The following is a 12,999-nucleotide window of genomic DNA, read 5'->3' on the forward strand; positions in this document are numbered from 1 at the left end:
ATTTGTAAAAGACGTGTCTGTGCATGGCTCTGCCCACCCAGCCGCATCACTTATTCACAATATTCTGTGAATGGAAAAATATAAGTCCCAACAACCTTTGTGGTTCTCAATGAACTGTGATTCTTCCTGTCAGTGTGTATTGGCTTGTTTGTACGGGATGTACAGGCAAGCAGATACAATGACAGGTCTTCAGGAGTCCTGCATGGCACCAATGATGCAATGCTTTCCAGGCTCATGCAACAAAAAATAATAAATGCACTTTTTTTTTTCCCTGCAAACATAATGCATGTATTATTGTTTGTCAAAAGGTGAACTCATCCTTTTTTTACATTACTGGAGATAGATAGAGATATATATTTCTTTTAAACTGTCCATTTTGGTTTAGGTTTTTGACCAAGTGCATCCTGAATTTTCGGTTTCAGTCCAGATTTTTAATTTTGGTGCACCACTAATAGGTAGTGTGGAGAGTTTTCAGGATGGAGTACCAGCAGGAAACTATTTTGTAGCCTGGTTTTCAGTATTTGTTACTCATGGAAAATTTAAAAGACAGAGTTAATGTTTTCATTTTTATTCTTGAGTGAGAGGGTGATATGGAGGTCCTTCTCCCAGGAAGAAAGATGGGGTTTGTTAAATCTCCATAAAACCTACTTGTAGAAGAGTGCATGCTCTTCTTGCCTGACATTCACTGTCAAATTGGGTGAGACCGTGTGAAAACAATGTTGCCACTAGTAAAGATTGATAAAGTGGGTAACCTGCAAAATATGTAAACATCTGAGAGGTGAAGATCATGTGATAACTGAGATGACAACCAGGATAAATGTTTGAGAAAATGGCTTGCACAATGTGTTTCCCTAGTGAAGTGCTTTGTCTTGGAGGTTTAGATCCATGTTGAGGAGTGAGATTGGGTTATACTTAAGGCAATGTTGTGGGTCCTTCCACACTTTAGTGATGACCAAGATATGTGCTGCAAGAGCCGTTGGGTGCAGGACTGGTGTTGGAGTGAGATAAAAGCTGATATAGAGATCAATAGGAAGAAGGGTCAGCACACCGGAGGATAGATGAATATAGTGTGTATTTATTGATCCATAGGACACACAAAACACCAGAACATGAATACAGGACCTGTCAACGCGTTTCACACGATCTCGTGCTTAATCATAACCAAATATAGAGATCAGGGATAGGAGGGATTGGAACAACTTTGTAAAAAGTTAAGGAGAGCCCAACTGGCCCGAGGGTCTTGCTGATCTTTGTGAACTTAAAGTTGATCTTCATGTTTCAATGAATATTAAATAGTTTGTCAGGACCAAGCTGGTCGAAACAAACTATTTACTTCACTAACAGATTCATCAGCTGTGTACGCTGTATAAACTGTCTATACTATCAGCTACATAGAGTAAACAGCGCTGTGTTCTGGTAGCGAGATTGGAGACTTCTTTCCCGCTCCCTAAGCAATATCTGTCAGACTGAACACTGCACTGCTTTGTATTCTATGATTGAGTACAGGGCTTCCTCTGACTGGCTGAGGCAGAGGGACAAGCAGATGACATGATCTCCACCTTAATAAATTAATTCAAAGCCTAGTCTGATTGGCTGAGTACAAATCTTTTTGTCAATGGCTGAGCAATGCTCGTTCTGACTTGATTTTGTTCTAGGAGCGGGACAGGAAGTTCCACTGGAACACAGTGCTGTATACTGTATGTAGCTGAGTCTACAAAAGGTTTATCGGGCACACACAGATGCTACATCTGTTAGTGAAGTAAATAGTTAATTTGTACCAGCTTGGTCCAAGAAAACTAAAGTTCACGAAAACATGGAGATCATCTTTAATGGCTAAGATAAATTCTGATGGATCAATACGTTTCTCCAGCAGTTGTATGAGCTCTGTGTATCCAGGGACATTAAGTCTGATCTCATAAGGTAGCCTCTGACTGCACCACCTGGTGAGGGAGTGTGGTCAGTCAAGGTGGAGATTGTAGAGTTTAGTGTGTGTACAATTCCATTAATGAGGTTGTAATCTCCTGCGGGATTTAGGTTTTGGAGTTGTTAGAGTGAATAGTGCTAACAAAAGTTTTTGTTCTCTGCTGGTGGAAGATGTTGTCCAGGGACCTACAACACTGATTTCCTTGTAGAAGTTACATCAACACTTAGGATTGCCTTAGCACTCTCAAGACAGTTTAGGTTGAAGTCTGCAGCTGGGCAATTTTGTGCAAGTGTCTGCAGTTTGATTTTTTTTTTAAGTCTCTAGATGGTTCATCTGTGTTAGCAGTTCAGTAATGCTCTGTCCCCATTGTTTTTTGAGGTGGTGATGTTTGTTTAGTATGCCTCCCAAGTAAAGTTTGTGGGCCCCTTATATGAAGGAGGGTATGTTAGGGGTGACATCAGTGAAGAAGTACATCTCCAGTTCCCTCTAGAGGTTCATCTCAAATGTGGGGTCTATGTTTCTAATGTCTGAATTAGAGGCGAGTCGCAGATAACAATGTTTATTCAGGTTCATATCAATACAGGAATGAGACGTACTGGGGAGTGATAGGGTGTAGGCTTTGACAGTGGGGTGATGGATTTACCAGATGTCTATAAATTGGTGAAAACTTTTTAATACATTTACGTGGTGGCCATTGAAGATATGTGGGAGGTTCAACCCGTGGCATCGATATGTGGATCCAACACCAAGTTAAAGTACCTGCCCAGAATCGCAATCCCCTCTGAAATGGCTGCTATGGCTTCCAATAATCAAATTCCAAAGAAATGGAATTTGATTATAATTTGGCATATAGACTGTAGCAATTTATTTTTTTGTTTGAACGGAGCCTTTTATGAAAAGATAGCAGCCCTCATTGTCTTTGTGCTCAGCCAAGTTAGTCCATTGAATTGTGCATGAGATGTAAGCTACCAACCCCCAACCCCCCCCCCCCCTGGAAATTCCTATCTGTGGAGCAGGAATTAACTGATTTTGCCATTGGGGAAAGGCTAGGCGGGCTTTATGCTTATGGAGGTCAGTTAATATCCTACATTTTTCCAGGGTATTAAAGCCTTGGACAGTTAGTGCTCAGATATAGGTAGAGGTTAGACATAGTCTCTCACAGAAGTGAGAACCCCCCTCACATTTTTGTAAATATTTTATTCTATCTTTTCATGTGACAACACTGAAGAAATGACACTTTACATTGTAGCAAAGTAGTGAGTGTACAGCTTGTATAACAGTGTAAATTTGCTGTCAGCACAACACACAGCCATTAATGTCTAAACCGCTGGCAACAAAAGTGAGTACACCCCTAAGTGAAAATGTCCAAACTGGGCACAATTAGCCATTTTCCCTCCCCGGTGTCGTGACTCGTTAGTGTTACAAGATCTCAAGTGTGAATAGGGGAGCAAGTGTGTTAAATCTGGTGTTATTGCTCTCACTCATACTGGTCACTGGAAGTTCAACATGGCATCTCATGTCAAAGATCTCTCTGAGGATATGAAAAAAAAATAATTGTTGCTCTACATAAAGATGGCCTAGGCTATAAGAAGATGGCCAAGACCCTGACACTGAGCTGCAGCGTGGTGGCCAAGACCATACAGCGGTTTAAAAGGACAGGTTCCATGGTCGACCAAAGAAGCTGAGTGCATATGCGCAATGTCATATCCAGAGGTTGTCTTTGGGAAATAGACGTATGAGTGCTGCCAGCATTGCTGTAGAGGTTGTGGGGGCGGGGGGTCACCCTGTCAGTGCTCAGTCCATATGCCGCACACTGCATCTGTCTGCAGAGTCAATAGTTAACGACCTCCAGACTTCGTGTGGCCTGCACAACACCAAGTTCAATGCAAAGCATTGGATGCAGTGGCATAAAGCACGCCGCCACTGGACTCTAGAGCAGTGGAGACCTGTTCTCTGAAGTGACTAATCACGCTTCTCTGTCTGGCAAGCCGATGGATGTGTTTAGGGTTTGGTGGTTGCTTGACTACATTCTGCCAAGTGTAAAGTTTGGTGGAGGGAGGATTATGGTGTGGGGTTGTTTTTCAGGGGTTGGGCTTGGCCCCTTAGTTCCAGTGAAGGGAATTCTTAAGGTGTAAGCATACCAAGACATTTTGGACAATTTCATGCTCCCAACTTTGTGGGAACAGTTTGTGGCTCAAGAAAGCGAAAAACTACCATTCGAATGGATAGAAGAATAGCCAAAATGGCAAGGACTCAGCCAACAATCAGCTCCAGGAAGATCAAAGAAGGTCTAAAGTTACCTGTGAGTACTGTTACAATTAGAAGACGCCTATGTGAAGCCAAGCTATCTGCAAGAAGCCCCCGCAAAGTCCCGCTGTTGAAAAAAAGACGTGCTGAAGAGGTTACAATTTGCCAAAGAGCACATTGACTGGCCTAAAGAGAAATGGAGCAACATTTTGTGGACTGATGAAAGTAAGATTGTTCTTTTTGGGTCTAGTGGCTGGAGACAGTTTGTCAGACGACCCCCAAACACTAAATTCAAGCCACAGTACACTGTGAAGACAGTGAAGCATGGTTGAGCAAGCATCATGATATGGGGATGTTTCTCATACTACGGTGTTGGGCCTATTTATCGCATACCAGGGATCATGGATCAGTTTAAATACATCAGAATACTTGAAGAGGTTATGCTGAAGAGGAAATACCCTTTAAATGGGTGTTCCAACAAGACAACGACCCCAAACACACCAGTAAACGTGCAACATGTTGGTTCCAGGCCAACAAGATTGACGTTATGGAGTGGCCACCCCGGATCTTAATCCATTAGAAAACTTGTGGGGTGACATCAAAAATGCAGTTTCTGAGGCAAAACCAAGAAATAGAGAAGAACTGTGGAATGTAGTCCAATCATCCTGGGCTGGAATACCTGTTCACAGGTGCCAGAGGTTGGTTGACTCCATGTAACACAGATGTACAGCAGTTCTCAGAAACAGTGCCTATACAACTAAATATTAAGTGATTAAAAAAGGAAAGCAAAATAGTCAAACATTTTTCAGTTTATATAGTGAATGTTTGAGTTTGTAAAGAAGAATACAAACACTGCTATTTTTTTGAACAGTCTAATATTCACTTTTCTTCAATTTTTTGAGAGGAACAACACAAATTTGATATTTTTTTTTTCATGTTTTGATTTGGAATAGAATGTGTAGTGTTCCCAATGCATTTGTGTGTATGGAAATAAAAACTATTATAAGGATTTTGAGCTTTATTCACTTTTTTCAACACACTGCTATTATTTTGAACACAACTGTATATGTCAGTTCATCACAAGCCCTATAGTGTGTATGCCTTCTTCCTACTATTCAATTCTGTGTATTATATACTGTATACATTAGTATCTTGCTCAGCAAATGTACTGTATATGACCACCTATCTCTAGGATGATTGCATAATGCCTGATAATTATAAGGCAAAAAATCAACTTTTGGCACCCCGCTTGGGTCACACAAGCACCCTTCAATAGGTTATCCAGTCCACTCTAACACCCCTCTTGGTTAAGGCACCTCCAGTTCCCTACCACTGTTAATTTGCACTCTGATGGACTCCAACAAACCAGTTCTCTGCTCAGTATATAAAATACAAAAGAGCAAACACCATTGTGCAGCACAAAAGAAATCCTTTATTATAATGTAAAAGATAACACTCAGATTTAGGTCAAGAGAGACATGACCAAAATGGCCATCCCCCAACATTTGGGTACCCACAGCATCAGGCGTCTCTTCCACCAACAATGTGTTTCGTCACAAGGACTTCTTCAGGAAGGTAGCATACTCAACTGAATACACAATACCCTGATGCTTTGCTGTGTGGCAGTTTATTCTCAGGTTGCTGAGCTTGAGAGGCAGCACTGCTTGTCAAAGTCATCCATTGAAGCCAATGGGACCGTGCTTGACTATTCATTACAGCATAGTATTTCAATGTACATTTTCCCTTCCACTTGACAAAAACAGCCCAAAAAGGCATTCAAGAGGTGACCTGAATGTCTATAAACTGGTGGATCACTTTTCAGAAGAGCGGTAGATACTGCCGTCTGTGTGAACAAGATGTAAAGGAGCAGCAGTACCATGATGAGGTCATACCTCAAGTACATTTTTTGGATATATAACTGCATGAAATGTATTTTTAATATCTTTCTTGTATTGAGAGTTAAAGGGTCAGATCACCCAAACCAATTTTTAAGTGAAGCTCGTTGGCCTGCCCATGATTTCTTACAACAGCAAAACCTTCATGCCATAATTCCTGACTCTATTCCTGCCCTATTGGGAGTTTTGGTGTTGGTTACTGCACCTCTATTTGCATTTGTTAAAGGTCTCCTCTTCTCAGTTTAACAGCTCACAATTAACTGCTTTAAGGGTTAAGTTAAATCTGCAACACAAGTGCTTGGCAAATTTTTGACCCTTTTCCTGGGTTATAGATCTCTCTTTTTCCTATTTTCGATCATAAATCTGGTAGACCTCACTATGTATTATCATTGCTGCCTGCACATCTTCACTTTGATTAATAAACATATCTTTTATCCCCATTTCATTAGAAAGGCAAGCGGTCATTTTTTTCCCCTACAGTACTATCTGTTGGTAAAATCTGGCATCACAGCTTGACCGTTGCTCCATTATAAACCCATTTATATTTCAAAGACTATCCATAGATATATGGGAGAGTTTGCCGGATTTGTGAAAGATGTTTAATGTTTACTTTGAATAAACAGTACTGAACTTATCTATTGAAAACTGCTCAGTTCCTAAATTGCACGTGCAGCAAGTCCAGATAAATTATTTCTCCTGGTGCAGGAAATGGGCATGATGATTACTGTGTACAAATGTTTGAATATCTAAGTAAGGAAGATCGGAAAACGGTTTAGAAAGATCATCAGTCTGAATGAAAAGACCTGAAAACAATCAAATTTTATAGATTTTTCAGGAGAATTTATCTGAGGGAGCTCTGTCTTTCAAATTTTCTTTAATCTTCCTTAGATAAAGTAAAAAATGTTTACGGTCCTATTCACACCTTTTTGGGATTGTGCTTAGACACACGCATCGCACTTGTGGTGCCGTTATTTCTTGATGATACCCCAAGTGCAGCTAGTGGATACATGTTTCTTTTGTTGTGTGACAAGAAGTGAAGGATTATGACACCCACGCTGGGGGTTTTGAAAAATACTTTTGGATGTTGGACTTCTACATGATGTCTGCTGGATTGGAAGGCTTCTGTAGTAATGGAGGCAGTGGGTGGGTTTAACTTCTTAGTGTTTGGTTTCCCTACACTGGAGGACTGACTGCCTGACCAGATAGCATAGATGCCAAACACGTCTGCCAATTCTCACTGCAAACTTGGGAGACAGCCAGTTTTGAAGGTCCTCTTAAAGGCCTTCTGGTGGTTAAAGCAAATATTTCAGGTCGCTGGTGGATGATCTGTATCTACAGGCTGCACTGGGGAGGAGATAACGTCACCAAAGGGAAGAAAAAGTGGGCAGAGATCAGAAATCCTAGGCTCAGCCTACATATCCCTGCAAAAGTTGCAAGGGGAACGGTGGAGTATGCAGTGGAAGTAATACCAGGAGATAGGAAGGTCCAGAGTCATGGGTGCAGTGGTAGCAGTACTAGGTAGCAGGGAAATGCAATATTAGGGTGCAGAGTGTCATGGGTACTGGGTTCCTCATAGACCAGAATGCAAATACTTAATTCACAAAAGTAATTCTCCAAATGAGCGCCTCTGGTTTAGGCTCCTGGATCACCCTTACATAAAATACAATCAGGTTCAGTTAGCATGGTGAGGGACTCATTACAATTTTGTAAGAAATTATAGTTTGCCTTTTAGGCCCTTTGGATCTGTGTTGTGGTAATGTCTACTTATTATGCACTATCTTAACACATGGTAACACATTTAGCATAGAACTCTCATAGTGCTAGTCTAAGTTAGCCTCCTCCTGCTCCAGTGGAATTCCGACCATAATGTCTACCTGTTGCCAGCCCATTCTCTCTTCTGCTGTCTGCTTGTGTGCAGTAAAACCCCTTAGAAGTATATGGTAGTGGTGGTGGGAATTGGTCTACTGCTACTGCTTGGGTAGCAGGACCAAGTATTCACTGACAGTGCTGCTGATCTCCTCTATCTTGCAGTGACCCCTGCTTATACCAGCAATCAGCTCCCAGCACACAAAGTATACCGTCACTAATAACTTATTTGCAGCTCTCTTCAGTAGATTAAGTGTCACGCCTAATCTGTCAATACAATAGTGACAGGACTATTTTTGTGTCTGGAGCAGATTGCTGGTATGGGCAGGGATCACTGCAGGTTAGAATAGGTCCACAGACCAGCTACTAAATGCCAGGTTCACTTTAGACGTAGTGTAGCGGTTTTAACATTATGTTGTTACCACACATGCACTAGATATTGGCACCATTTTCACTTTATCCCAAAAACACTCCTGCACATGCATGTTAGCATCAACATTTAAATGTAGACCACTGTCATCCACAACAGCAATACCGAGCGAGAATCACATCCAGAGTGTTCCCTGCAGCCTGCGAGGTTATGGCAAAATGCGATTCCAATCACCATTGCTCCTTATCCCAAACCACAGCCACTACCTTTTAACACCTACTTCACTCACTACTGCACCGATACCTACTTCTGCACTTGCTGACACTGTACCACTGCTCACATCCATGCTCACCACTACTTCAGTAATGTTTCCATCCATATTTAGACTATTCAACAAACAGGCACAATTGTGTCAGTCAAAATTAGATTTGAAAATCCAACAAGGACAGAAGGACTCCCTGATCATCGTTACAGCAGGTGTGCAGGACCAGAAAGTCAAGAGCAGAGGTCTCATCAAAAGGGTCTTCAAGGAATTGTCAGGTAATTTAAAGCTAATATCTGGGAGTTGGCAAAGGGTTTATTACTTTTTTATGTCTATGTGGGATATGGAGAGGCTGTAATACTTATCTTACCCCCAACTCTGGTAGTGGTAGGCTCTAGCGCTCTCCTTCTCCCTGAAGCCTCACTCTTGAGCAATGCAGGGCTATTGTATGTGAAGGCTGGAATGAAACCGTGGTCAGAGCACCTTAGAGAAGAGGCAGCACCAGACCAGCAGCACAGATCTAGGGAGCCTGCCAGAGTGGGGAATAAGGTAAATATTACTCCTCATTCTTGCACCCATAGACCTAACAAGTAGTTAACCCTTGAAGTGTAGCACAATTCTGGGTGGCCTGGACTTAAAATGGATTCAACATGCAGAAAACTCCAGGCCAAAAATGTGTTGCAAGCACATTTATGTTTACTCATGACAAATATGGTACTTTTTAGTTATTTGGGTATTTCTCAGTCTTTATTTTTCAGTCAACAATGTAAATAAAAAAAAAGGATTAGTTACATACAGAAAAAAAATGAAACATAAACCACAAATCCTTTATTCAAGCTAAACATGGCTTTTTCACATTTTTGTTATCATTTGGTATTAACAGTATCAAGCAATACAGTAACCTTAATAATGTTAAAGTTTTCATGCTGATTGTCTGCACTCATGCTGAGAGCAGACAATTTGGAGCTGATTTACTAAGACCTTGCCGTGGTGAACAGAAAAACTTCACATAGGTAAATGTCGAATTGGAATTGTCGTGTTTACAAAATAGGCAATTCTAAACTTGGTCCCTAGAGGGTGTAGGAGCCTGGATCTCATTTCCCATTTCTTTCTAGAAACATTTGGCAGGTGTGATTTGTTGTTTGCTTTCTTTTAATGTAATTCTATTATTAATTCTTCTTCTTGCTTTGTAGTGTTTTTTTACATTATGTTCTGCAATTAAATGCATTTTTAATGAATGTTGCAGAGTAATGCATACTATTTTCTAATGTTAAATATATATCCAACCATTACAGTTATATCTCTGTTACATGAGAAATCATTTTTAATGTTGAATTTTAAATTTCTTATAATATTTACTTAAAAGTATGTATCTTAATTCTTGAATCGTGGTACTACTATATATGCTAGAAATTAAGAAATGTAATCTCCAAACACGGAAAGGTTTCTTCACAGTGAGAGCTGTGAAAATGTGGAATAGACTCCCTCAAGAGTTGGTTCTGGCCAGCTCAGTGGATTGCTTCAAAAAAGGCCTGGATTCTTTCTTAGATACACAGAATATAACTGGATACTAACATTTATAGGTAAAGTTGATCCAGGGAATATGCGATTGCCTCTCAGGGGATCTGGAAGGAATTTTTTCCCCTGCAGGAGCAAATTGGATCATGCTTTGCTGTTTTTTTTGCCTTCATCTGGATCAACTGTGGGTATAGGATTATAACTTTTTTTTTTAATGGTTGAACTGGATGGACTTTTGTCTTTTTTCAGCCAGACTAACTATGTAACTAGTCTGCCTAGCATCACTAGGGTTGCCAGTTTAATTCCCAACCATGGCACTAAAGGCAAGAAGTTTGCATGTTCTGCCGGTTTGGGTTTCCTCACATGCTATTTGTTTTGGCTCCTGTCTAAATTATCCCTAGTATATGAATGGGAGTTAGGGACTTTAGATTGTGAGCTCCTTGAAGGCAGGGCCTGATGTGAATGTACAATATGTATGTAAAGTGTTGTTTAAATTGACGGGGCTATAAAAGTACCTGAACTAATAAAAATGCATGTTTATGTGTGTTTTTGGTACATTTTAGAAAGTTTTACATAATGTAGACAAAAGAGCTGACATTATAAATAAAAAGTGTGTATGTGGGGGGGTTTGCTCCTTCTACCCCCCTTTTCTAGCCTGCAGGACTGTATGCTCCAATAAGAGTGTGTTAATGATTTTGGGGGAAGCCACACTTTTTTTTGGTTAAGGGGTTCCCCTTCAAATCCATGGCAGTTATATCTCTGTTATATGACAATTTTTAATGTCTAATTCTTATAATATCTACTTATAACTATATATCTTAATTCTTGAATCATGGTACTACTATATATTCTGATTAATGTTATTGGCAACACAGTGGTTAGCACTGGTTCAAATCCCAGCCATGGCACCATGTGCTAGGAGTTTGCATGTTCTTGCTGTTCCTGTTTGGGTTTCCTCTCACACTCCAAAGACATTCTGCTAGGTGAATTATCACTAGTATGAATATAAGCGCCTTCAGGGTAGGATGAGCTCATAGAGATGTATAATTGCTTCTTGCCCTAAGCAAAACCTGCAAAAGGACATCCTGCAAGTATGCACATGGTCCAAAAAAATCTATGCCATGTGCATCCCTCCTCTCTGCTCTGCAGAAGGCTCTGGCAAACATAGCCAGCAGCGGTGCCTCCTTCTCTTCAGTAGTGAGGCAAAAGTGGTCAGTGGAACAAATAAATATACACAATTGACAACTGTCTGGTGTTTTTGAGTTTGGTAAGTGTCACCTGCCTCCAGCTGCTGTTTACTTTTGGCCAAGGAACTGAACTTTTGTTCTGATGTCTCTAGAGCATGCAAATGTCCTTCCACAAATGTGATGGTGCAATTCCGGTCCAGTCTGGGAGCTGGTCCTGACACCATTTGTGTGTGATAACCAATTTGTATGCATAATCATGGCTCCCACCTATACAAATAGATTATTTTATGTGCAATATATTTATTATGAAAACTATTTGACTTTAGTTTCTCAGAACGAAACAAGGAAACTTGGGAAAAAAAACCCCACAAAGGCCCATGTTGACATGTTAAATACTCTATCCCCCAGCTGAATTAAATTTTCCATGAAATTCAGCTTTGGAGGGAGGGGTATACAATACCTTGCATGTGTGCAGAATGAAATGTTTATTTTGTTGATTTGTATGGCTGTTAATACATTGCACTTGAAGGGGAAAAAAAAAGGTTTGATTCAACAAATACATAAATAGTTAATATTCTACATTTATTTTGACATCAGCAACACAGTTAGGTACATCCATTTACTTGTGTGCAAATCTCACCACCCTACCCAACCACCCCATCAATTTGTTGTTTGGTGCAAGAGACTCAAAAACAAAGCAGGGTATAAAAAAAATCCCCCAACCCCCCTCCCCTCCAAAAAAAACCAAAAACCACACACAACAAAAAAGAAAACATAGCACCAATGCCCCCCCATTCCCACACACATACATTTTTGATTATGTTAAGCAGGAAGCTGCATTTCTGTCTACACGATTAAGCAAATTATATCAAAGTTAGGAGTAGAACAATCGACATTTGTTAGTAACAACAAAGGTTAGCAGATGCTCACAAACGCATGGTCAGACAGGAAAAATACACACAAACGTGAAACCATACCCAGGAAAACCCACTTTTGAGAGACAAATGCACAACAATTACAGCAATCATGGGGTGTTGGTCATCATGCACAATAAACCCCACCAAGGACTGCCAGTAAATAATCTGGCCTCTTCACCGGCCAGACAAAACCCTACTACTGCAGTCCTTTATATAACATAGGTTGTATTGTTGGCAGGCCCAATGAAGGACGCCCACAATCAATCTGTCTCTTCATGAATGCCTCAAGTAATTGCACCTGATTAGCAGGCAAATACTCCTCCCAAATGTGTTAGCCCTTGGCTATGTGCATCAATTCACAGACTACAGGCCAAAGATCTAAGTCCATTAGCATGCATAGAAAGAAAGCAAGTTATCTAAGCATGTGTACCTGTGCAGTGTAACAGAAAATGTGAAATGTCCAAGTCCCTGGGCATGCTCAGTGCACGTTGTAAGTCGTTGGGCATGTGCAGGGTACAGAGCAGGGAATCTCACATTTGTGATGGCTGTTTCACCCAAATTGCTGACAAGCATCATCCAAACACATCCAGTATTCCCATCTATTCCAGTGGCTCTACTTCACGCCAGTGCAGCATGTTCTTGTGTAGCCCACCAAATGAGAACATGATGAATGTTCTGCGTGGACCTACACTGGGACATGGTCAAGCACCTCCTAAATGCACTGACTTGCATTACTGCCTGCAAATTATGTGGGTTGTTAGGAGACTCATCCCCAATGACAGCAGAATGAAAACAGAATAGCCAAAATGTACC

This window comes from Staurois parvus, unplaced genomic scaffold (assembly GCF_062004578.1).
Source record: "Staurois parvus isolate SC_StPar_1 unplaced genomic scaffold, SC_StPar_1.0 ptg000044l, whole genome shotgun sequence".
Classification (NCBI taxonomy): domain Eukaryota; kingdom Metazoa; phylum Chordata; class Amphibia; order Anura; family Ranidae; genus Staurois; species Staurois parvus.